Genomic DNA, 27,434 nt, shown 5'->3' on the forward strand with positions numbered 1-27,434 from the left:
TTCAGATAAATTGACATTTCTTAAACATCTATATCAATGTATATTAAATTTAACAGCACAAGCTTGACTTACAGCTCGCTTTCTCGTCCTGTCCGATCCTGCAGGGCTGAGCCAAGCGAATATGATTCTGCTGTCTCCTTTCGACCGATTAAAAGGTAGCTCCCGTTCTGCGGGATCTGAAGGAATGGGATGGGGAGGGGGGGATGCCTTTTGAACCGCCCTGTTTCTGCTTCAGCTTTATATCCAAGTTGGGGATCAGCCTGTACCGATTCCAAATGGAGGGAGGTGTTTTCCAATTGCAGAAACGTTACCTCCCTCTCCCTGTTTCTCTGCAAAACACTGATGAAGTGTTAGCTCCGTGCACTCCCGCACTGACACTGCTCACGGCAAAAGCGATGACTGCGGCGGAGGGAAGATCCCAATTTCACTGCAGCCGGATCCAGTCCCCCAACCCCCATCTGACTGAACTGGCTGTGTGTGAGCGAATATTCATAGGGGGCGACAGTACGGGGTTCATGTTTGCCCACGCCCCCTCCCCTCACCAACACGTTCATTTCCAGCCCCCAGGGTCACCAGGCAAGAAGGTCAGAATCTGACAGCAACAGTATGGAGGCCGTTCAGCCCGTCTGCACCGTGCTTCCAGTCACAATGTCATTTCTCAGGTCTTCGCTCCTAACCCTGGCAGTCAATCCTCCTCAAATGAACGGCCAATCACCATTCCAACGCTCCTCAGCTCCTCTCCGGTACTCTCCTCCAATTATTTGAGCTGTTATTTGGAAAGAAATGGTGTGCAGGGTTATGGAGGGAAAGGCAGGAGATTGCCAGTTGGTAATAGAGCCAGTGCAGGCATAATGGGCCAAAAACCCCCTTCTTCACTGAAACAATCCTGTGGTTCTGGTCAACATTTGCTGACTGACTCTTTATCCAGAGGGGAGAGTGTGTGTCCCAGCTCTCCCAATCAAGACCTGCTCTGCTTCCAAACCTCCTCTACAGCCTTCTCTGTCCTCAAGCAAACAATCACAGTTTCTGTGTGTTCTTCTAATGTATTCTTTCAAGGGATCTTGGTGTTACTGATATTTATTGCTCTTGAACTGAGTGCAACCCTCAGCAATTCCAGAGGGCATTTGAGAGTTAACCATATCACTGTGAGTCTGGAGTCACATGGAGGCCAGACCAGGTAAGGATGGCAGATTTCTTTCCCTAAAGAATGTTAGTGAACCAGCTGGATTTTACAATAATTGATGACCTTTTCATGCTCTCTATCATTAATTATTACATTTCAATTCCAAATTGATTAATTAAATTTAGATCCTGTCAGCTGCCCAAGTGAGATTTGAAGCCACATCCCCCGAGCATTTGCTGGGGCATCTGGATTACTCTTGCCATGGCCTCATCCCTGGTACCATCCTGGTAAAGCATCTGCATTGTCCTGATCCCACTGAGGAATGACGACCGCTGGTACAAATCAATAAGAACAAGAGCTGGCTCCTTTAGGAAGGAAGCATTGGCCCCATTAATGGTCCCATGAACTGAAAGCAGCTCAGTAATGCAACAACATTGATTCATAAGCAGCAACTAAATTTGAACGCAGTGATCAGCATCTCTCAGACGTTCAACACCCAACAGTGGTGCTCATGGATCATTGAAAGCAGCAAGGAGGTGCACTGACAGATACCCTGGCTCTGTAAATTGCAGTCTGGCCCCGGGATGAGGCCCACAAAATGCTTCTCTGCAGCCTCCACCCTTCCCTCACCATCTCGTTCCCCCTTTCTCAATAGCCGACCCTCTGCATTGAGTTGCCTCTCTTGCCATCTCTCCCCCACACCTCCAACATCAATCCCTACCCCACTATCTGCCCTCGGAAAGACTGGGAACACAGGGCTAAAATGTACCCAGAGGTACAGGTTTAGCCTTGAAGTTAAGACTACATCTAGGGTCAGGGCTGGCATTTAGGTTATAATTATGGCTTGTGGTAGTATTAAGGTTAAGATTAGGGTGAAGGTTAGAATTAAGGCTAGGGCTAGGGCCAGTCTGAAGGTTTGTGTTAAGGTTGGGTTTATTGCTGGCATTCAAGTCAGTGTAAGTGTTAGGGATAAGACAAAAATTAGGAAAAATAAAATAAAGCAACTAATTGCATGTAACACAGAGTAAACATGCAATCTCATTAATCCAACAGCACTCCCTTTGCAGTACTCACACCAGTGAAAATTGTCACACATAAGGTTTGATTTACCTGTGGCTTCAATTCTTTCATATTGAGCATCTGATTGCCTCTTACTTGAATCTTCATACAACAATCTTATGACTTTCTCAACTTCAAGTAATCCCTTCAGCGTTTTAACCAAATACATCTGGTCTGGAATTTTAAAACTAACTCCTTACTCTGAATTTATTTATTTTTTAATAGTTTGAAACTATGTCCCTTAATAAAAATAATTGTTTTACATATCCAGCTCGTGCTAAGACTATTGTAAACTTGCAGACAAAACAGCATTCTGCAAGCTATAGGCGTTTTCCCTGACCCAAAACATAATGTTTGGATTCTTTTCCCCCGAAGCCTAATGTGCAATTGTTTACTCTATTCACTCATAAAACTCAATAGAAACAAAACTCATTGCATTCCTGGGAGTCTTCCTGTCAAGCAATATTTTGAAAGAAATTGCCTTAGCTACAGAAATAATTAGAGATTAATCATTAAATACCCTCAGAGATATGTACCAAATCCACATGCCTCTAGATCAAACTCCAAACTCTAAAATAAATAATTTTAAAACTTAAATAAATCACACTTCATGTATCATAGGTGTCCCCGCAGAATGGCTTAGTAGTATTCCATTCACAAATATGGTTACCTTCTATCATTTATATTGATCCATGATGGATTCCAACATCCACAAAAGTCAAAAGCAGGAAACCAATGGCTCCGTGACTAAAATGAATTGAACATAATTTAAAAGGAAGTTTGATAAACCCATGAGGCAGCAAAGAAATAGAAATATACGCTGATGAGGTGGGATGGAAATGACTGAAGGCTCAAGTAGAGTGTGGACAGCAGTACAGTCTGTTGGGTCAAGAGGCCTGTTTCAGTTCTGAACGTTCTCTATAATTCTGTGTCACATTTTCTCCCCTTTTGCAGCAGTCAACCTGATTACACTGTCTCATCTTGTTATTTTTTATCATGCAGTCGGCTCGTCGTTTGATCTGATCTTTGATCATTATCCTCAGGAGAACAACGGATTCTGTGATTTCAAGTTGGTCTTGTGTGAAGCTTCGAGCAACCTCAGAAATGATAGCGACTGTGTGGTTATCAGCTGTAGCCCAGTGGGAGAGACACTAACCTATCATGGGCCTCTCTCTGGGGATTTGAGCACCAAGTCAGAGCTGGGAGTCTCCAGGTTAACACTGAGGGTGCCCTGCATTGACAGTAACCCTCTGTGACATGATATGCAAATGGTAGCAGAGTGCTGTCAAAAAAAGAACAGAGGAGTCTGCTGCAATATATCAACCCTCAACCAAACCATTATAAAATCATGAAAGGCATGGATTAGGGTGAATAGCCACAGTCTTTTCCCCAGGGTGGAGAACTCCAAAACTAGAGGGCATGGGTTAAAGGTGAGTGGGGGAAAGATTTAAAAGGAGCAGCTTTTTCATGCAGTGGTGGTGCGTGTATGGAAGTGGTGGAGGCTGGTGCAATTGTGAAATCTAAAAGGCATCTGGATGGGGATATGAACAGAAAGGGTTCAGAGGGATATGGCCAATGCTGGCAAATGGGACTAGGTCAGATTGGGATATCTGATTGTTGCAGATGAGTTGGGCTAAAGTGTCTGTTTTCGTACTGTTTGATTATGTCTCTACAACACTCCTAATCTAAGAAGAGATTATTTGGGGGCGGCACGGTGGCTCAGTGGTTAGCACTGCAGCCTCACAGTGCCAGGGACCCGGGTTCGATTCCAGCCTCGGGCAACTGTTAGTTTGCACATTCTCCCCGTATCTGCGTGGGTTTTCTCCAGGTGCTCTGGTTTCCTCCCACAGGCCAGAGATGTGCAGGCTAGGTGGATTGGCCATGCTAAATTGCCCGTAGTGTTCAGGGGTGTGTGGGTTATAGGGGGATGAGTCTGGGTGGGCTGCTGCAAGGGGCGGTGTGGACTTGTTGGGCCGAAGGGCCTGTTTCCACACTGTAGGGAATCTAATCTAATTATCTGGTCAACTATCATACATGTTAGGGGAAAGGTACTGGCATGCACACAGGATGGCAGCTGGTGACTAGTGGAGTTCTGCAGGGCTCAGTTTTGGGACCACAACTATTCACGTTATACATTAACGATCTGGACAAAGGAACTGGGGGCATTGTTGCTAAGTTTCCTGATGACATAAAGATAGGTGAAGGGACAGGTAATGTTGAGGAGGTATGGAGACCGCAGAAAGATGTGGACATGGCAGGAGGGTGGTCAAAGAAGTGGCAGTTAGAATACAATTAGGAAGGTATGAGGGTATGTACTTTGCCAGAGACATATATTGATTGGGGAAAGGCTTCAGAAATCTGCGGCACAAAGAGACTTGGGGTACCTAGTTCAGGATTCTCTTAAAGTTAACATTTAAGGTCAATTGGCAATTAGGAAGGCAAATGCAATGTTAGCATTTAATTCGAGAGGGCTAAAATTCAAGAGCAGAGATGGACTGCCGAGGCTGTATAACGCTCTGGTCAGACTGCATTTGGAATATTATGAGAAATTTTGGGCCTCCTGTCTAAAGATGGATGAATTGGCATGAGAGAGGGTCCAGAGGAAGTTTACGAGAATGAGCCAGGGGGTGAAGTCTGTTATGTGAGGAGCAGTTGAGGACTTTTGATCTGTACTTGTTGGAGTTTAGAAGGATGAGGGGGTGTCTGAATGAAGATTACAGAATACTGAGAGGCCTGGACAGAGTGGACATGGAGAAGATGTTTCCATTACTAAGGCCCAACAAAAATCCTCATTTTGAAAGTTTCAATGGACCCCCGGTAGAGACAGAACATTGAATTGAGTGTCAGGGTTAGAGAGGTAGCTAGTGATGAGGGGAGACTGTTGATGATTTGGGTGAGGAAATCTGGAGGAGGCGGTTAAAAGGTAGATAGAATCACTTGGTACTCTCCCAGTGAAAGTGAACCAACCTCCATCAATCGAGGGTGTGGACCATACCTGTGGCCATGACATTCAAATATAACCAGATCCCTCCCAAAGCCAGGCAGTGAACTATTCCATCTCAAACTTACATTCAGCAGAGATGTACAATTCAGTCTGTAACACAGTCTCAAGACACTGATTGGAAAATGATTGAGAAACAAATAATTTGCATTTCTGCAACATCTTACACGATGTCCCAAAGCTCTCTCCAGGTAAGGAAATGTTGTCACTCATAGAATCCCCACAGTGCGGAAGCAGGCCATTTGGCCTATTAAGCCTATACTGACCCTCCAAAGTAGATTCCACCCAAACCCCTCCCCATCCCTGTAACCCTACATTTCTCGTTATTAACCTACCTAGCCTGCATATCTCCAGACACTGTGGGGCAATCTAGCATGGCCAATCCACCTAACCTGCACATCTTGGACAATGGGAGGAAACCCAGGCAGACACAGGGAAAATATGCAAACTCTGCACAGACAGACACCTGAGGGTGGAACTGAACCCGGGTCCCTCACATTGTGAGGCAGCAGTGTTAGCCACTGTGCCAATCCATTAACTTCAAAACCCTTTATGGGGAGACATTGGCCAAGTGGTATTATTGCTAGACTAATAGTCCAGGGATCCAGGTAACATTCTGGGGACCTGGGTTCAAATCCCACCATGACAGACTTAAGAGTCCAATGATGACTATGAAACCATTGTCCATTGTCAGGAAAAAGCCCATCTGGTTCACTAATGTCCCTTAGGTAAGGAAACTGCCTGACCTGGTCTGGCCTGCATGTGATTCCAGACCCTGAATGATTCTTAATTGCCCTCTAGCAATTAGAGATGGGAAATGAATGCCGGCCTCGACAGCAATGCCCACATCCCATGAATAAATATAAACCCTGGACAGCTGATCGAGGTTGACCCACCAGATGGAGAACTGCAGAAGTGCTGTCTTTTGGATGAGACATTAAAAGGAGAGCCTGTCAGTTCTCTAGAGTGTTCAAGGGTGAGAGTAGAAGTCCCATAGAAACCTATAAATTTGTAACAGAAATTGTAAGGGATGTTTCTAATGACCAGGGAGAGTGGAACCAGGAGTCACAATTTAAGGGTAAAGGGTAGGCCATTTAGCAGTGAGATGAGGAAAAATTTCTTCTGTGTGTTGATCCTATGGAATTACACCTTAAGACGAAAAGAAGTGGGAATAGCAGTGGGCCATACAGCACTCTGACCCTTTTCCACCATTCAATAGGATCATAGCTGGTCTGACATTCCTCACATCCACTTTCTTGTGTTTTCCCTGTAATCCTTGATTCCCCACCTGATCAAGAATCTATCTGTCTCAACCTTAAATATACATGAGGACTCTAACCCCACAACCTTTTGCCAAGAGGAGAAATTCCTCCCCACTTCATTTCTCTGCCACAGAAAATGGTTGAGGTCGAAACATTAAACGTATTCAAGAAAGAGTTGGATATGGTTCCTGGGATTAAAGGGTATGGAGAGAAAGTGGGAACAGGGTATGCAGTAGGATGATCAGTTGAATGTTGGAGCAGGTTCGAAGGCCCTAGTTGCCCACTGCTGCTCCTATTTTCAATTTTTGCTTGCAATGCAGGCAATGTGGCTGTCAATCACACACAGCAAGCTCTCACAAACAACATTGTGGAAAATAAATGGAACATTTGTTTTACTGATGCCAATTAATAGTTAAATCATGGACAGAACACTGTAAGTCCAAGAACCCAAGAATTAGGAGCTGGAGTAGGCCAGTCAGCCCCTAAATCCTGCTCCGTTATTCAATAATATCCAATAAATAACAGTTTTTTCACAAATAGCAAGGTATAACCTTCCACATTCACCTAAGAGACCTGACTAGTTATCCCTAGCTGTTCTTAGACCGATTGGCTTCCAGAGTCATTTCAGGGGTTGGTAAAGAGTCAACCACATCACTGTAGGCCTGGAGTCAAATGAAGACCAGACCAGGTATGGACGGCAGATTTCTTCCCCTCAAGGACTTTGCTACATTCGATGCTAATTTCACAGACAGTATCATTGAGACTAGTTTTACATAGAACATAAAACAATACAGTGCAGAACAGGCCCTTCGGCCCTCGAGTTGCGCCGACCTGTGAACTAATCTAGGCCCCTCCCCCTACACTATCCCATCGTTATCCATACGCTTATCCAAGGACTGTTTAAATGCCCCTAATGTGGCTGAGTTAACTGAGTTTTCAAGTCCAGATTGATTAATCAAATTTAAATTCTCTCAGCTGTTAGGTTAGGATTTGAATCCAGTGCCCCAGAACATCAGTCTTGGACTCAGGATATTCGTCTGGTGACTCTGGGTAATTGGTGGGGGGGGGGTGGAATTGTTGCTTTAGGATAATCAGCCAATCCGTCAGTCTCCAGGGTGCAGCCAGTGAGATTATTGTAAGTGAGAATTCTGCATTAAGCTTCAATACTGCATGAATTTGACCTTATCTCTGGGATGGGAAACAGTTAAACACTTACATCCAGGAAATGTAATGATATCTTTGTGACACTGTGATGTATTTTTAACATAAATTGAATTTCTGTTCCTTAGTGCTAACATTCCCACTTTTGGAAGTTTGCCAAATGTTTCTTTCCCTCTCTCTTTCTTTCTTTCTCTCTGTAGCAATCATGGCTGTTTCAGGGATTTCAATCAATAACCCTATTTAAATTGACAAATGCAGTTGAAGGTTGAGGAGGTTGCCAGCTTCAAAAAGAGTCACAGGCAGAGAGTGTCATCATTCAACTGTGACTCGATGGATAACAGATGTCCCGCTGTGTTAGAGCACAGGGTTTGAGACTCACTTCTGGGGCTGCAGCACAAAACCCCAGGCTGACAGTTCCCCATGTCATGCAGAGGGAGTACTGCACTATCAGACGTACTGCCCCTTTCAATTCAATGTTAGACGGGTTTAAAAGATCACTGTTTGATGGCACAGCAGGGAACTTCTCCCTACGATAGCAAAAGCAAAATACTGTAGATGCGAGAGATCTGAAACCTGCACAGAGAATGCTGAAGAAACTCAGCAGGTCTGGCAGCATCTGTGGAGAGAGACACAGAATTAAGGTTTTGGTCCAATGACCCTCCTTTAAAAAACATATCATGGGAATGAGAGGAGTGTGTGTCTCTAGTGTATCCAGCTCAATATTTATCACTTGTTTATTTCACTCAAAGAACAAAGAATAATACAGCACAGGAACAGACCCTTCAGCCCTCCAAGTGTGCGCTGCCACATTCCGTCCTTCCATACTAAAACTGTCTTCACTTACAGGACCCATATCCCTCTATTCCCATCCTATTCATGTATTCATCCAGGTACTTCGTGAATGTTGCTATTGTGTCTGCTTCCACCAACTTCTCTGGCAACGTGTTCCAGGCACTCACCACCCTTTGCGTGAAAACCATGCCTCGCATATCTCATTTAAATGTCCCTCCTTACACCTTGAACCTGCGTCCCCTAGTAATTGACCCCTCCACCCTGGGAAAAAGCCACATACTTTCCAGTTTGTCCATGTCATTCACAATCTTATAAACGTCTATCAGATTAACACTTAGCCTCCTGTCTTCCAGTGAGAACAAACCCAGTCTATCCATATTCTGCACCTCATACTCCACCTTGGGAGCCCCCAGCCCAATGGCCTAAACATGAATTTTACCAGTTTCAAAATCTCCCCACCCCGGCCTCATTCCATGACCAACCCTCCCTCTCATCCCAACCTCCTTGATCGGACACAGCCTGTACATTTTTTCTCCCACTTATCCGCCCCTCCCATCTCACTGACCAATCCTGACCACTGCCTACATGGAGTCACCTATCACCAGCCCACCTAACTTCTCCAGCCCCACCCCTCCACTCACTATTTATTTCTGAGCTGGTTATCGGGTAATTCTTCACACATCTCAGGATAATCTAGTAAATGTTGTCCAATTCCACAATCAGGTCTGATGTTACACACTATATTGTGAGTTTTATAGGTGCAGCCTGGCTCGGCACAGAATCTACTTTGCTTCTTGTGAACAGCTGAAGGGCCATGCTGTTCGATATGGCCCACCGGTCTACATTCCTGGCGTCACATTGCGTCTCTGAAATTCATTTCCCACATTACTCACTTCTGTGATAGAATGCTGTTGGTGGTGAGCACCATTACTATTGTTACTGTATAGAAGGAGAGTGAAACAAAATAGCTTCACCTGTTATTCAATCATTTAAGACACCTTACGGTTCAGGGTCATCTAGCATAGACTGGACACTTTGCAGAATCAAGTGCAATGACCTTAAGCATGTTTAAGTGAGATACATTCAGAAAGGGTCTGATCAAGGAAGCCGTTGTCTTTTTTTAATTCACTCATGAGATGTGGGCACTGCAGGCTAGTCCAGCATTTATTGCCCATCCCTAGTTGCCCTTGAGAAGATGATGGTGGGCTGCCTCCTTGAACTACTGCAGTACATGTGCTGTAGGTTGACTCACAATGCCCTTGGGGGGGGAAATTCCAAGATTTTGATACAGCGACACTGAAGGAATGGAGATATATTTCCAAGTCAGGGTAGAGAGTGGCTTTCAGGGGATCTTGCAAGTGGTGGTGTTCCCATGGATTTACTGCCCTTGACCTTCTAGATCTAGATAAGTGAGCCATGGATTTGGTCTAAGGATCTTTGGTGAGCTACACGTATCTGCTATGGACCATCGGTGATGGAGGGAGTGAATGCTTGTGGATGTGGTGCCAATCAAGTGGGCTGCTTTGTCCCGGATGGTGTCAAGCTTCTTGAGTGTTTTTAGAGCTGCTCTCGTCCAAGCAAGAGGGAAGTATTCTATTACCTGTAGATGGTGGACAGGCTTTGGGAAGTCGAGACGTGAGTTATTCAGCACAGTATTCCTAACTTCCGACCTGATCTTGTAACCATGGTGTTCATTTGGCAAATCCAGTTGAGTTTCTGATCAATCAGTAGTGGGGGATTCAGTGATGGTAACAGAATTGTATGTCAAAGAGCAGTGGCTAGATCATCTCTTATTGCAGATGGCCATTGCCTGGAATTTTTACCCTTTTTGCCCTTAATGTTATGCAGAGACATCTGAGTGTGCAGGTCCACACATCACTGAAGGTGGCAGTGTAGGTAGGTAAGGTAGTATAAAAGGTCTATGGCATGTCTGAGATAACAAGGTGTAGCATTGGATGAACACAGCAGGCGGAGTAGCATCAGAAGAGCAGGAAGGCTGACATTTTGGGCCTAGACACTTCTTCAGAAATGGGGGAGGGGAAGGGGATTCTGGAATAAATAGGGACAGACAGGGAGGCGGATAGAAGATGGACAAAGAAGAAGATACATGGAGAGGAGATAGACAGGTCAAAGACGCAGGGTTGGAGCCTGTAAAGTTGAGTGTAGGTGGGGAGTTAGGGATGGGATAGGTCAGTCCAGGGAGGACGGACAGGTCAAGGGATCAGGATGTGGTTAGTAGGTCAGAGATGGGGGTGGGGCTTGAGGTGGGAGGAGGATGTAGGTGGGAGGAAGGACGGGTTAGGGAGGCGGGGACGAGCTGGGCTGGTTTTGGGATGTGGTCCAGGGAGGGTAGATTTTGAAGCTTGTGAAGTCCACATTGATACCATTGGGCTGCAGGGTTCCCAAGCGAAATATGAGGTGCTGTTCCTGCAATCTTCAGGTGGCATCATTGTGGCACTGCAGGAGTCGCAGATAGACATTGCCATCTAAGGAATGGGAGGGGGAGTTGAAGTGGTTTGTGACTGGGAGGTGCAGTTGTTTAGTGTGAACCGAGCGTGGGTGTACCCTAAAACAGTCCCCAATCCTTCGCTTGGTTTCCCCGCTGGCATGCCTGCTTTCATTGGAAGGGGTACAGAGTATGAGGATAGGCAAGTTACGCTGCAGTTTTATAGAACATTAATTGGGGCATACTTGGAATGTTGCATACAGATCTGGTCACCTCACTACCAGGAAGATTTAGATGCTTTGCAGAGGGTGCAGAAAAGGCTTGAATGTTGCCTGGTATGGTGGATTTTAGCTATGAAAAATGATTGGATAGACTGGGTTTGTTTTCACTGCTGGTGGTTGAAGGGTGATCTGATAGATGTTTATAAGATTTTGAATGGCATGGATAGAGTGGGAGGCTTTTTACTCGTGTGGAGGAGTCAATTACTAGGGGACACAGGTTCAAGGTGGGAGGGGAGAAATTTAAAGGAGATGTGTGAGGTGGGTTTTTCACATAAAGGGTGGTGAGTGTCTGGGACGTGCTGCCAGAGGAGTTGGTGGAAGCAGATACAATAGCAGCATTCTAGAGGCATCTGGATGAATGCATGAAAAGGAGGGAATAAAGGGATATGGATCCTGAAAGTAAAGATAGTTTTAGCATGGAATGGCAAAATGTGTTAGCACAGGCTTGGAGGGCCAGAGGGCCTGTTCCTATTCTGAATTGTTTTTAGTTCTTTGTTCTCTGTATGATGTGACTGTTACTTGCCACTTGTCAAGCCTAAGTTCGGATACCATCCAGATTTCATTGCATTTGGGAATGAACTGCTTCAGTATCCACAGAGTCGAGAATGATCCTGAACGTATATTGGACGGAACAATTGAAGATGGTTGGCCTTGGGACACTATCCTGATAAACTCCTGGAGAGATGTCCTGTGCTGCTTAATGCCACACTCGGTCGAATGCAGCCTTAATATCAAGGACTGTCACTCTCACCTCACCTCTGGAATTCAGCTGTTTTGTCCATGCTTGAACCCAGGCTGTAATGAGGTCAGGAGCTGAGTGGCCCTGGCAGAACAGAAACTGGGCATCACTGAGCAGGTTATAGCTGAGAGGGTGCTGCTTCATAGCTCTGTTACTGACACCTTCCATCACTTTACTGATGATCGAGAGTAGACTGACGGGGCAGTAATTGACTGGATGGGATTTGTCCTGCTTTTTGTGTACAGAGTCAAAAGTTGCATGACACCAGATTATAGTCCAACAGGTTCATCTGAAATCACAAGCTTTCATAGTGCTGCTCCTTCGTCAGCTAAATTCAGACCACTTCACCTGACTGGCACATCCATGTCATTTGTATACAGAACATACCTGGGCAATTTTCCACATTGTCTGGTAGATGCCAGTGATGCAACTGTACTGTAAGAGCTTTGGTCAGAGAGCGTTAAGTTTTGGAATACAAGTCTTGAGTACATTTGCCAGAATGTTGGCAGGGCCCATAACTATGTATTGGATGATTGTAGGATGGCTAATTTCAGTATCACACTTACATAGTGAATAATGACTGAAGCCATATTTACTGTTGCTGACCAGGCCAATCTTATAGCATGTGGACCTGTAGCAGTTCCAGTGTGTATATTGACCAGTGACACTGGGCTTCCGTAGACAAAGATGGAGAAGCCCTGGCCGATTTCCTAAGCAAGACATTGAAGAAATGTCGTTCGTTTAACTGTTCCATTTCAAACATAAATTTGTGCAAAAGATAAAACTGATTAAGACAGGTCAGGCGACTGTTACTTGCTACTACAGATTCAAATGTATTGCGTGTCATCAACACCTTGGAAAATTGCAACAGCCCGCAAGGTTTGGTGTCAGTCCTATTCTTTATCCATGTTTAGGCAGTTAGAAGGGAGTTGCAGGTTTTGGAAATAAAACCAGCCTGACTCCAAGTTAAAATACAAAAGATTTGAAACAAGGCCTATCACCTAAAATGCATTGTCTCACCTGAGATGTCACCTCTGATATACTGGTAGAACCTTTAGTTATCTTGGGACAGTGACTTGAAAGAAATTCTGGGATTTGCATATTGATCAATCAAAACCTGCATCTCCTTTCTAACTAATTAAAGATTGAACAGCCGATTTAGATTTGTTCAATATATTTGCATCAGCTCTATGAGCCTTTGATATTTTGCTTATAAATTCTGTGCCTGATGCCTCCTCTGTCACTAACACTTGAAGAAGGAGCAAGGCTCTGAAAGCTTGTGTTAAACTTACTGGTAGTAGATTCGCCAACTTTAAGTACATTTAAGTCATCATTGGACAGGCATATGGATGTACATGGAATAGTGTAGGTTAAATGGGCTTCAGATCGGTATGACAGGTCGGTACAACATCGAGGGCCGAAGGGCCTGTACTGTGCTGTAATGTTCTATGTTCTATGTTAAACTTGTTGGACTATAAACTGGTGTCATGTGATTTTTGACTGCACAAGACACCGAGATCATCACTGCATTGAGTCCTGCTTCACACAATGGTGTTGGCGGTGGTGGTGAAAATCATAGAGTGCTGCAGGGCAGACATTTATGGATTCCCTGAGTGTTGTGCCAGTGAATAGGCCAATGATGTTAAATAAGAATATGGACAGGATGTTGCTATTGGGACACAAGCCCTATACAGCCTTCACTAATGTGAAGAAATCCTTCATGTGGAAAACTTATTCAAAACTGTAGCAATTCGCCCATCCATTTTGACCAGTCATAGAGAAAATAGGGAATAAACAGCCAACACTTTAGTTTGTCATTCTCCTTAGCAGCACCTCTAACAATCAGTCCACTTGCTAAACAACCCATACTCTCATGCAGTGTTAGAGTTGTTTTTGCCTTTGACTTGCTGTTCTTGTGAAATGCCTTGTTGGTGTATCTAAAATTACAAACAGATCTCGAACAATTGGATCAATGGGCTGAGGAGTGAGAGATATTGCATTTTGGTAAAACTAACAAAGACAGAACATATGCAATTAAAAGTAGAGCCTTGAGGAGTGTCGTAGAACAGAGAGGCCTAGGGATTCAGGTAGATAATTCTTTGAAGTTTGTGTTACATGTAGATAGGGTGGTTAAGAAAGTATTTAGCACACTTGCCTTCATTGCGAAATCCTTTAAGTGTAGGTGTTGGGACGTCATGTTGAGGACATTGATGGGGCTTCTCCTAGAATACTGAATGCAGTTCTGGTCATTCTATTAAAGGAACGATATTTTCAAGCTGGAGAGGGTTCAGAAAAGATTCAGCAGAATGTTACTGGGAATGGAGGGTTTGAGTTATAAAGAGAGGCTGGATAGGCTGTAACTTTTTTTTCATTGGAGCGTAGGAGGTTGAGGATTGACCTCATAAAATTTTATAAAATTTATAAAAGTTTATAAAATAATAAGGAGTATAACTGAGGTAAAGGGCTGGTTTCTTTTCCCTAGAGTGGGCAATTTCAAGACTGAGGGCATATTTTTAAGCTGAGAGGAGAAAGATTTGGAAAAGACATGAGGGGCAACTTTTTTACACAGACACTGTTCCTGTGTGGAATGAACTTCCAGAGGAAGTGGTGTATGTGGGATTCAGTTACAACATTTAAAAGACGTTTGGATAAATACAAGAATAAGGAAGGTTTGGAGGGATATGGGCCAAGACAGGTGGGACTAGTTTAGATTGAGATTATGGTCAGCATAGATTGGTTGGATCAAAGGGCCTGTTTGCATGCTGTACGACTCTGTGACTCAGTGACTAGGAGTGCAAGCTGAAAGGTTCGACAAAATATGTCTTTCACAACAACATTCAGGTTCTGTACTGCCAAACAACTATTAATAATGAATGACTAAAAAAAAAGACTTGAGTTTCCATTGCAACATTTGCATCCATAAGATGACCCAAAGTGCTTCTCAGTTCTTGCAATCAGGAAATGTGGCTAATTTGAACATAGCAAGACTCCAGACACAAGTTAAGTTTCAAGTTGTAATGAAATTACAACTGTACAGGGGTGCAGGAGCAGAGGAGCCTGGGTATATATATATCCATAAATCATTAAAGGTGGTACAGGTTGAAAGAAGTGTTCATGAAACATGCCTTTATTAACAGGAGCATAGGCTACAAGGGCAAGGAGGTTATGTTGAACTTGTATAGGACACTAGTTCAGCCTCAGCTGGAGTGTTGCACTCAGTCCTGAGCACATGTACCTTGAGGTGGATGTGAAGGTATTGGAGAAAGGACAGGATGGAATGAGAAACTATAATTATGCGGATACATTGGAGAGGTTAGGACTGCTTCCTTGGAGAGCAGGAGCTTGAGAAGAAATTTGTTTGAGGGGTTCAAAATTACAAGGGGTCTGGACAGAGTAGAGCAGGAGAAACTGTTCCTGAGATAATGGGAACTGCAGATTCTGGAGAATCTGAGATAACAAAGTGTGGGGGTGGATGAACCCAGCAGGCCAAGCAGCATCTTAGGAGCACAAAAGCTGATGTTTTGGGCCTTATTGTTGGCACAGGATTGAGAACTAAAGGGGTGCAAAGTGAAGGCAATTGGAAAATAAAAGCAATGGTGACCCAAGAAGAAATGTTTCTAGGCAGTGAATGATCAGGACCTGGGGTGCGCTGTTCAAGTTTGTGACAGAGGCAACTTCAATCAAGGCTTTCAAGAGGAAATTGGATTATTAGCTGAAAGGAACAGGCAGAAAAGGTGGGAGAATGGCAGCAGGTGCTTGTTTGCAATGGCCTCCTTCTGAGCTGTAACCAATTTGTAAGCCTAGGAATTGTAAGTCACTGGGCAGGAATATTGGTGGGGTATAGAATATGGATTCCAAACTCCCAAACCCCATTTGATGCCCCCAATGAAGGTGTGTTTTTCCCGGCCCAATTCCTCTGCTCCTTGTGTCTACGAAATGAAATAGGAGATGTTTAAACTGGTGATGTCATCTCAGTGACTGCTGAGAAGACAGAGAAGCACATATTGTGGTGGTAAACATTAGAAACTTAAATAATAGAAGCAGAAATAGGCCATTCAGGCCTCAAACTTGTTTCACAATTCAACCTGATTATGGTTGATGATAAGACCATAAGAAATAGGAACAAGAGTAGCCCATTCAGCCCTTCGAGCCTTCTGTACCATTCATGGCTGCTCCAATACACCCCATTTCCACATTCCTTTCCACATAACCCTTGATTTCTCTCCTGATTAAGAATCTATCAATCTCAGCCTTAAACATGCATATGAAGTCTGCCCCCACAGCTTTCTGAGGCAAGGAGTTCTACCTCACAATCCTCTTGGAGAAAAGTTCCTCCTTATCTCAGTCTTAAATTGGCACCCCTTTAATTGGAATCTATGCCCCTCTGGTCCTATACATGCCCATGAGGGACTCTCACTTCATTCAACTCAGTACCCTGTTCTGCTCTTTCCCCATACACTTTGATCTCTTTAGTCCTAAGAACTATATCTGAATCCTTCTTGAAACATTCAATGTTTTGGCATCAACTGCTTTCCATGGCAGAGAATTCCAAAGGTTCACCATTCTCTGGGTGAAGACATTTCTCCTCATCTCAGTCTTAGATGGTCTACCTCATATTCTTCGACAGCAACCCCTTGTTCTGGACCCCTTTATCATTGGGAACATTTCACTGCATTTACCCTGTATGGACCTGATAGAATTTTGAAGATAAAGAATAAGAAATGTTTGGAGGGACATGGACCAAGGCAGGTGGGACTAGTTTAGTTAGGACTAAAGAGATCAAAGTGTATGGGGAAAGAGCAGAACAGGGTACTGAGTTGAATGAAGTGAGAGTCCCTCATGGGCATGTATAGGACCAGAGGGGCATAGATTCCAATTAAAGGGGTGCCAATTTAAGACTGAGATAAGGAGGAACTTTTCTCCAAGAGGATTGTGAGGTAGAACTCCTTGCCACAGAAAGCTGTGGGGGCAGACTTCATATGCATGTTTGGGACTAGTTATGGTCAGCATGGATTGGTTGGACTAAAGGGCCTATTTCCATGCTGTATGACTCTGTGACTCAATTACTAGGACTTGGACTAGGAAATCCCTCTTATTCTTATCAACTCCAGTGAATATAGTCCTAATTAATCCAGTCTCTTCTCATATGACAAATCGTACTATCTCAGGAATCAATGATATATTCTTGTTGCACTGCAATAGCCAGAACATCCCTCTTCAGATACTGCACATAATACTCCAGCTGTGGTTTCAGCAAGCCCCTGTAGCATTGCAGTAAGACATCCCTGCTCCTATACGTGAATCCTCTTGCAATGAAGGGTAACATCCCATTAGCCTTCACTGCCTATTGCACCTGCATGCTTACTCTCAGTGATAATAGGAACTGTAGATGCTGGAGAATGGGAGATAACAAGGTGTGGAGCTGGATGAACACAGCAGGCCAGGCAGCATCTTAGGAGCAAGAAAGCTGACATGTCGGGCCCGAAACATCAGCTTTTCGGCTCCTCTGATGCTGCTTGACCTGCTGTGTTCATCCAGCTCCACACCTTGTTATCTCTGCTTACTCTCAGCGACTGGTTTACAAGGTCTAATGAACCTTTTCAAATTTTAAACTACTAACTACCATCAGTAAGACACCCACGTAGCCAAATATTTACAGGCAGAGCCGATTGCAAAGAAATGCAAACCATCAAAATTGAGGGAGGAGTAAAGAAAGTGGGAAGTGGCTAAATCAAAATTGATTTTGAGGGGGCTGGGTCTATTTTTTTTTAAACTTGCAATCAAATTCCTCCATCTACTATGGGTTTTGAACCTGGGTCACCAGAACATTAGCTAAGTTTCCGAATTAAAGGGCTCAGGCGGTGAGTCTGAGCTGGGCTTGCCTGTTACTAAGAGAGCTCATAGGAGTTCCACGGGGAAATTAGTTGGTGGATTCCCCATGAACCCTGTAGGGGTCAGCACACCTTCTGAAATTCTAAGTAAACTACATGTATTGGTTTCCCTTAATCAACCCTACAGGATACATCCACCAAAAATTCTAGTAGATTTGACAAGCATGATTTCCCTTTTGTAAATCCATACTCACTCTGTCCAATCCTGTTTTCCAAGTGCTCTGCTATTAAATCTTTTGTGATGGACTCCCAACTACAGATGCCAGGCTAACTGCTCTACAATTCCCTACCTTCTCTTTACCTCTTTTTTTTTTAAATAGTGGGATTACATTAGCCATCTGATTCACTGAAGTCCTTTAGGGAACAAAACTGTAATCCTCACCTGATCTGGCCCACATGTAACTCCAGATCCACAACAAGGTGGTTGACTCTGAACTGCCCTCCAGGCAATTAGGGATGGGCAGTAAGTGCTGCCTAACCAGTGATGTCCTTATCCTGCGAATGAATAAAGAATAAAGGAAAGTTACTTTGTGAATATTTATGTGCTAAATAATGGAGGGCATGAGTCAGAAATCACATGCCACCAGGTTATAAGCTTTCAGATGACAAAGGAGCAGTGCTTCAAAAGCTTGTAATTTCAAATAAACTTGTTGGACTATAACCTAGTGTTGTATGACTTCTGACTTTTTCCACCCCAGGCCAACACCTGCATCTCCATACCATGAGAGGACATTAGGCATTGTGCATATACTAACAGTTACTTTGACCTCCTGTTGACAGTGCCCCTTTAAGTATAACCTCCATTTTGAAGTGTGTAATTTGTCAGTACAAACCCTGAAGCGGCCATTATTCACGCTTGGTGGATATTTATAATCTCTCAGTTGCAGCAGCTGGCACACACCCTGAGGTAAATCATGCACTTCAGCTTTTTAGGAGGAAGGGGAACAATTTGAGCACAAAAAAAATTCATTATAAATTGGACAGAGCTCAACAGCATGTCCTTATTCCAGCATTCACTGGGCATAATGGAATCAATCGGACATTGACAACACACCACTTCTGTCATTGAAGTGCAAGGAGTGTCAAAGTGGGGGAGGAGATGTTTGATTGGCAAAGCGCAGTCTGGCTAAAGGATCGGTGCTGCAGACATCTCCAGTTCGCTATTCGCACTCAGTTGCCCATTCCTACAGGGTCTGCACTCATCCCTGTCTTCCGATATAACCCCAGTATTTCCACCCCCACCCTCCATTAACAACACTCCCCAACCCCCACACACGTGATAAAGCCGACAGGTTCCATATTCACTCTGCAAGTTTTTATTGATGTGGAGGCGCCAGTGTTGGACTGGGGTGGACAATGTCAGAAGTGAACTGCACCTGACAAAGGGACAGTGCTCCGAAAGTTTGTGATTTCAAATACACGTGTTGGGCTATAACTTGGTGTCGTGTGACTTCTGATCAAGTTTTCATTTTCATCAAAGAATAGAAAATGGGTGTCTCTGGCTGGACCAGCATTTATTGCCCATTCCAAATTATCTGCTTGAACTGAACAGCACCATTTCCGAGGCTGGCCAAGAGTCAGCTACATTGCTGTGGGTCTGGAGTCATGTGTAGGTCAGACTGCATAGCGATGGCAGATTTCTCTCTCTGGAGTAAACTAGATGCACACTCATCAATGGTTTAACAGTCACCATTTCTCACTCAAGACTAACCTGCTGAGTTTCTTTTCAGAGGTTTCAAGGCTTTCCCATTCTTGCCTTGTGGCAAACGTTTGACAAATTGACACGACTTCTGTGCTGAACAAGATGTTATTACTGGGGAATCAATCTTTAACTGGCCAGCATTGCACAGTCCCACACCAAATCCAGGTTCCAAAAATGCCAGATGCAGAAGAAGTCTCTATTTCCAGCTTTAAAATGCATTTTTGCCCCAACCTTGCTGCAGCAGCAGTGGGATATTACCATCCAAACATAGTCCCACCCAGAACCTAGCTAGTGAGATGCTAAGACAACAAGATGTGGAGATGGATGAACACAGCAGGCCAAGCAGCATCTTAGGAGCACAAAAGCTGACATTTTGGGCCTAGACTCTTCATCAGAAAAGGGTCCTACTGTGTTCATTCAGCTCCACATTTTGTTGTCTCGGATTCTCCAGCATCTGCAGTTCCCATTATCATTGAGATGCTTAATCATGTCCCACATTATCTTTGGGTCTATTGGTTCTATTGTTTCTAAGACCCTCAGTAACACATTAAAATCTCAATTTCTGCTTGTGCCAAAATCACAGACAGCGTTATGGTTTCATATGGATGAGATTGGAATCACTTGTATACTTTCCTTGACTTGGAAATATATCGCCGTTCCTTCACTGTTGCTGGGTCAAAATCCTGGAATTCCCTCCCGAATGGGATTATGGGTCAACACACAGCTGATGGACTGTCGTGTTTCAAGCAGGCAGCTCACCATCACCTTCTCAAGTGCAACTAGTGATCGTCAAGAAATGCTGACCAGCTAGCAAACCCACATCTCACAAATGAATAAAAAAACTCACACTGAACAGGTGGAATACATTCTGTTCTGTAAAGATATTTGTCACCGTGTTGGGTTTCATGACAAGAAAGCACAATTTTTTTGTGGTTTGATTCAGCAACAGTGAAGGAATAGCGATATATTTCCAAGTCAGGATGGTGAGTGGCTTGGAGACAATATTGCAGAGGGCGTTGTTGCCATCCATCAGATACTTTTCTCCTCCTAAATGGAAGTGGTTGTGGATTTGGAAGCTGCTGACTAAGAAGGACACCTAGGTCTCATTGAAGATTCCCCTCTCTCAATTTACAGCCATTCAAATAATAATCGGCCTTCCGATTTTTGCTTCAAAATGGATATCCTCACATTTAACCATATTGTACTGCATCTGCCACGCATTTGCACACTTACTCAGCCTGTCAAATCACACTGCAATATCTCTGCATCCTTCTCATGCCTTGCCCGTCCACCCAGCTTTGTGATTGTAACAAAGTCAGCCTGGTGAATCCCAGGGTCCCCTGATTGGGACCGTTAATCTGGTCCTATCAGGGAGCCCTAGCTGGCAGATATAAACAGCAGTGTCAGAGGTTCTGTTGACTCTGAGGGAGCTGGATCAGAGTGAAGGATTTGCCATGTGAAAATAAGGGGTGACTTGATACTGGCCTCTGTGGAACTATTTCAGTTGATTATGCAATTTTGAGGTATTATATTTACCTTTCTTATCTAAATCATTAATATATATTGTGAAGAGCTGCTGTCTTAGTACAATCTGTGCGGTACCCCATTAGTGACTGCCTGGTTTTCAGAAAAAGACCCATTTATTCTTATTTTTAGTTTCCTGTCAGCTAACCAATTTTCTATCTGTCTCAATACTTTACCCCCACCCCCATCCTATGCATATTAATTTTAAACATTAATCTCTTATGTTGAAAGACTTTTGAAAGTCCAAATAAACCACATCCACTAGTTCTCCAATCAACTCTGCTACAATATCCATGAAGAATTCTCGTAGATTTATCAAGCATGATTTCTCTTTTGTAAATCCATGCAGACTATGTCTGACTCTATCACTGTTTCCTCAGTGCCATGCTATTAAATCCTTGATAATAGACTCTAGCGTTTTCCCCATGACTGACTTAGACTCACAGGTCCATAATTCCTTTATTCTCTGTGCCTTCCTTTTTAAATAGTGGGATAACATTATCTACCCTCCAATCTGCAGGAACTTGTCCAAATCAAATCAAATAATCTTCCCTGTCTGGGAGCATAATGGCTAAGTAAAGATGGCCTGGAGATGCTGTTATATTCTAAGGTATCTGGCAGTGGTGAGTTGTCACTAATGTTCAACTAATGTTGGAAATGGGTAGGAAAGGCAGAGTATGAGTCAAGTTTAGCTAAACCTATACAAGACACTAGTCAGACCATGATTGGATGAACAGTTTTGTGACCTTTATCTCGGGAAAGATATACTGGCATTGCAACTGTCCAGAGAAGCTTTACTCAATGATACCCAATGTGGATGGGCTATCTTATGAGGGAGGTCAAGGAGATTAGGTCAGCACTCATTGGAGTTTAGATGAATGAGATGCAACCTTATTGAGTCATGCAAGATTCTTAGAAGATTTGTTTCCTGATATCAAACTGAATGGGCTAGCTCTAATTTTCTGGTTATTGTGGGCTGTCCCAGCACAGAAAGGTTTTCTGTCTATCTGCTTTCTCAACTCTGTTTCCTCAGATTCGAGGCCTATGTGCAATCATTCCTCAACTCTCTAGAGACAATGTTACTGCATCAGCAATCCTCCCAAGAAGCCTAGATTCAAATCCCAGCACAGGACCTGGTGAAGTGTAAATTCAGTTCATGAAATGAAATCTAATCTCAGTAATGGGGTCAGGAAACCAGTAAGCATGGTGGAAAAAAACCCATCTTCTTCACTAATGTCCTTCGGGGGGGGAAATCTGCCGTCCTCACCTGGTCTGACCTACATGTAACTCCAGGTTCACAGCAATGTGGCCAGATCTTAACTTGCCTCTGAAATGGCCAAGTAAGGCACTCACTTCTCAAAACTCGTAAGGCACTCAGTTCAGGGGGCAATTAGGGATAGGCAGCAAATTTCCAGCCACGTCCCATGAAAGATAAAAGAAGTCAGGGATATAGACTAAATTCCTTTTCACTTATCTTCCAAATCTATAGCTTTGGATTTTGAGGATGTGATAGAGAGGAAAAGGAGCTTAGAGGTAGGGAATTGGGATTGGTTTTTGATGGAGAACATGCAGGACATGGCCAATGGGCAGGAGGGGCAGTGATACACATGAAAAAGAAGTGAGTCCTCATTGCTGAGCTTTGATTTGAACAGCCCTGATTGTTATATGAGGAAACTGACGTAGGTGAACCATTTAGGAGACTTTGAGGGGAGAATAATTCTGAATAGGAGCTAGCAAATTATCCTCTAATTTGAGATTCTCTCCCCTGAGGGGGGTTATGAGAATTGGAACACAATCTCTTCCACTTCGTTGATTTGATTGATTCACTCTCATATTTTACATAACAATGGGATGTGAAATATATTCCCAAACCATCAAATAACCCATCCGTGAGAGTATTGTAATTGCAGTCTGTTGCAGGTAATCATTTTCTCCTATTAGGGCTCTTAACTCTCAAATTATAAACAACATGCAAACCATTACAACCTATTATTCCAAAAACTGCACTGGAAGCTCAGGAAAGCTGCCAGTTCTTTTAAAGGGCCTTTGTCTTGGTGAGAATAAATTGAGGTAGTTTTGTTTTGGAGGACGGAGGTAAATCTGAAGATTTGCATATAATTTGTCAAACCAAGACTTGGCTCAATCCCTCCACAGAACTGTTCATAAAATCGGTCACTGTTTCATCCACGCCATTTTGCAACTGATAATCATCCACGAACGGAAATGATGAACTCAAGGAAAGGTTTTCATTTCCAGAGATTGTTTTGCAATTGCAGGAAGTGCCAGAGTTATCAAGTAACATTTACAGCCTCTCCCTCGCACCACTCAGTCTCTCCCAAAAAATTACTGAAGTCGATGATCAGTTGAACAATTAAAAGATTGAAGTTGATAGATTTTGTAGTAGGATAAGGACATTAAGGTAGCACTTCTTAAAAAAAACTCTAACCACCATTACCCTAACATGAACCGTATCACTGGAGCAGAAAGAGGAGTGGGGTTAAGTAGGAGAGTTGGTGTGATGACCTGTGAGAGTATTGGGGAGAGGAGCTAAACTCTGAGGCAACCTCTGAGATAGTGAGGGATCCCGCAAACCCACATGGCATCCTGACCCCAACCCTCCTGCTTTGGTAAGCCTTAAGGCAAATAATAGAATAATTGTTCAAAACAACGACGATCTGATTAATATTCACTGTAATGTAATCTTCACAGCACCATCCAAACCCATGACCACTTCCACCTAGAAGGACAAGGATAGTAGATACATGGGAACACCACCCCCTGTAAGTTCCTCTCCAAGTCATTTGCCCTCCTGACTTAGAAATAGATCGCTACTTTCCCTCTTAAACAATTGTGGGTCCACCTCCAGCACATGGACTGCAGCAGTTTAAGAAGGCAGCTCACCAATACTTTCTCAAGGGCAAGTAGGGATGGGCAATAAATGTTCAGTCTGGTGTTATGACATGACATTAAGTAGAATCTGGGACAGGTCTAAATAAAGTGAAAAGTTTTGTTCCAGAGCTATAGCCAAAAGACTCAAGGACCTGGCCTACAGTGGGTTCAGTAATTCCTTATGTACCTATACTTTGGAAGTTGCCTCAATCTACGCTACCTTTTACTACCCAATCCCCCCCACCCTCAAACTAGCCTCACCAACACAAATAAAAATAAAACATTATGGATGTTGGAAATCTAAAATAAACACAAAGAATGCTGGAGAAACTCAGCAGGTCTGGCAACCACTGTTTTATTTATTCATGGGATGTGGGTTTTGCTGGCTGGCCAGCGATTATTTCCCATGTCTAGGTGCCTTGAGAAGGTGGTAGTGAGTTGCGTTCTTGAACTACTGCAGTCCCTATGCTGTAGGTAGACCCACATTGCCCTTGGAGGGGGAATTCCAGGATTTTGTTCCAGTGACAGTGAAGGAAAGATGATATATTCCCAAGTCAAAATGGTGAGTGGTTAGGAGGGGAACCAGGGGTTTCTGCTGCCTTGTCCTTCTAGATGGAAGTGTCGTGGGTTTGGAAGGTGCTGCCTGAGGATCTTTGGTAAATTTCTGCAGTCCATTTTATGGATATTATGCACTGTTGCTACTGAGCGTTGGTAGTGGAGGAAGTGGATGTTTGTGGATGTGGTAACAGTTAAACAGGCTGCTTTGTTCTGGATGGTGTCAAGCTTCTTGAGTGTTGTGGGAGCTGCACCCATCCAGGCAAGTAGGGAGTATTTTATCACACTCCTGACTTGTGCCTTTTAGATGGTGGTCAGGCTTTGGGGAGTTAGGAGGGGAGTTACTCAACACAGTAATCTTAGCCTCTGACCTGCTCTTGTAGCCAATGTATTTGTATGGCTCGTCCATTCAGTTTCTGGTCAATGGTAATCCCCGGAGTGGCAATAGTGAGGGATTCAGTGACAGTAACACCATTGAATATCAAAGGATGGTGGTTAGATTATCTCTTGTTGGAGATGCTTGAAATTTGTGTGGTGTGGGTGGAACTTGCTACTTGTCAGCCCAAGCCTGGATATTGTCCTAGTCTTGCTGGACTTGAATATAGACTGCTTCAGTATCTGAGGAGTCGCAAATGGTGCTGAACATTGTGCCATCATCAGCGAATATCCTCACTTCTGACCTTGTGATGGAGGGAAGGTCATTGATGAAGCAGCTGAATATTGTTGGTCCTCAGTCACTATCCTGAGGACCTCCTGCAGCTGGAGCTGAGATGACTGGCCTCCAACAACCACGACCACTTTCTTCTCTACACACTGTGATTCCAACCACTGGAGAGATTGCCCCTAATATTCTTTAATTCTAGTATTGCAAGGGCTCCTTGCTGCCACACTCAATCAAATGCAGCCTTGACGTCAACGCTTGTCACCTCTGAAATTCAACTCTTTTAAAGAGCCCTCATCTCTCTGATCCAAGCATCCACCTTGAGCTTCTAAAGCATGCCTATTCACAGGACATCCTGCGTTGTGTTCAGCACGGTCATTAAGCCAAGACCCCATCTGCTCTCTTAGCCACTCATGGAGAAAAACTGCAGAAAACTGCAATACAAACGGAATCAGGTACATGAAACACAGAAATCCAGCACACAGGAGCAGCAGGTAATTGGGAATGTTGGCCCTTATTTCAAGAAGGATAAGGGCAGGAATCCATACTGCAACCGTATAAGGTGCTGGGGAGGTCACACCTGGAGCACTGTGAGCAGTTTTCATTGCCCTAATTAAGGAAAGATATCATTTCTATCGAGGTAATTCAGATAAAGTTTACTAAGATAATCCCCGGTACAGAGGAATTGTCTTATGATTAAAGGCTAAACAGGTTGGAAGTCTACTCACTGGAGTTCAGGAGAATGGGAGGTGATCTCATTGAAACATTTAGGATTCTTAAGGGGCTTGACAGGGCAAATGTTTAGAGGATGTTTCCCCTCGTGGGAGTGTCTAGGACCAGACAGCATTGTTGAAGAATAAACAGGTACCAATTTAACACTGAGGTGAGAAGGAATTTCTTCTCTTAGAGCATTGAGACACTTTGGAATGCTTTGCCACAAAGAGCTATGGGGGCAGGGTCCTTGTGTACATTTAAGACTGACATAGAGAGGTGCTTAATCAGCCGAGGAGTCAAGGATTACCGGAAGAGGGCTGGAAAGTGGACATAAGGAATGTCGAATTAGCCATGATCCTATTGAATGGCAGCTGTGAGGTTCCCCCAAATGTCATTAAATCCCATTCTATCATCATCACAAGAATAGATTATCTTCCCAATAGCTTGTCATATGGTGACTTTCTTGTGGCACAATTGCAAAGGAAAGTGTTCCTCATTCAGATGGAGATGAGGAGGCATTTCTTTTCACAGAGAGCTGTTAGTCTTTGAAGTTGTCTGCCAGAGGGAACAGCAGTGTCTGGGTCATTAAACTTATCAAGAGCCAGGGTAGAAGGAATTTTGCTCCACAAGGGAGTCAAAGTTTAGGAGAGGTGTGAGCACTGGGCTGGAGGGAAAGGAAGGGGGAAGGATCTTGATGAAAAAGTGGAATTGAGGCCACAATCAGATTAGCCATGATCCTGTTGAATGGCGAAGAGATTTGAGGGGCTGATTGGCCTACTCCTGCCCAATATTTCATTTTTTCTTATATTTATCTGGTGTGCATTTTGGAACATTACTGTACCTTTATCCTACATTAGAACAACATCTACAGTTCAAAACTGTTCTTCTCCCGTTGTGAGAGAGTCTTGGACCAGAGGGCATAACCTCAGAATAAGGGGTGACATATTTATGACAGAGATGAGGAGTGTAGTGAATCTCTGCAATTCTTTACCACAGTGGGCTGCCAAGGCGAGGTCATTAAATTTATTTAATGCTTTTAAATCAGTGATCAGGAGTTGTGGCGAAAAGGCAAGAAAGTGGAGTTGAGGACCATCAGAACTGCCAGAATCCTATTGAATGGCAGAACAGAGTCAATGGGCCAAATGGCCTACTTCTGCTCCTACATCTCATGGTCTGAATAAGTTTACATTGGAATTGGCTGGCGACTTGAGGAAGAGAGCAACCAGTCTTTCAAATCAAGCTAAATTTGACTATCTCCCCCTTGGATATCAGCGACAGTGAAATGATAGAGCGATCATCACATTGTGAAAATCCTAATTAACTGTCACCACAAAGGATTTGGCCTTGACTGCTTCAGTAACTGATTACTGCCACTTGTGCGCACAATAACTGACAGCTATGCCAGGCTGCTCAATGACTAATATTTGACCAGATGAATTCAATGCCTCTGCTTTGTTCTCTGGGGAGCCACTTGCTGTCGCTGGGAGTGGCAAGACTGTTGTTAATGCTGGAGAACAAAAGAGCAGAAATGAATTCTGGTTTTATAATGTGTGGCTGGAATTAGACCCACAATTGATGACCTGAATCTAATATAATTTCAAATGAAAAAAAAGACTTGATTGCTCCTTCAGATT

At 43.7% G+C, this 27,434-nt stretch overlaps 1 protein-coding gene across 7 annotated transcripts in view; it reads right to left on the reverse strand.

Annotated features, from left to right (window-relative positions):
- Positions 1-27,434, reverse strand: part of phf24 (PHD finger protein 24) — a 175,387-nt gene that overhangs the window by 58,649 nt on the left and 89,304 nt on the right. The window contains exons 2-3 of one of the 7 annotated variants that reach the window (XM_059644938.1): positions 18,138-18,250; positions 73-329 (exon numbers count right to left, since the gene is read on the reverse strand). The exons of 1 other annotated variant lie outside the window; for it this stretch is intronic. The gene's annotated coding sequence lies outside the window, so the exon portion shown is untranslated. Of the gene's footprint in view, positions 1-72; positions 767-18,137; positions 18,251-27,434 lie in introns of all 7 variants that reach the window. 5 more of the 7 variants (XM_059644939.1, XM_059644935.1, XM_059644940.1 and 2 more) reach the window with 5 other exon arrangements.

The sequence above is a fragment of the Stegostoma tigrinum genome, chromosome 3 (assembly GCF_030684315.1).
Source record: "Stegostoma tigrinum isolate sSteTig4 chromosome 3, sSteTig4.hap1, whole genome shotgun sequence".
Taxonomy (NCBI): domain Eukaryota; kingdom Metazoa; phylum Chordata; class Chondrichthyes; order Orectolobiformes; family Stegostomatidae; genus Stegostoma; species Stegostoma tigrinum.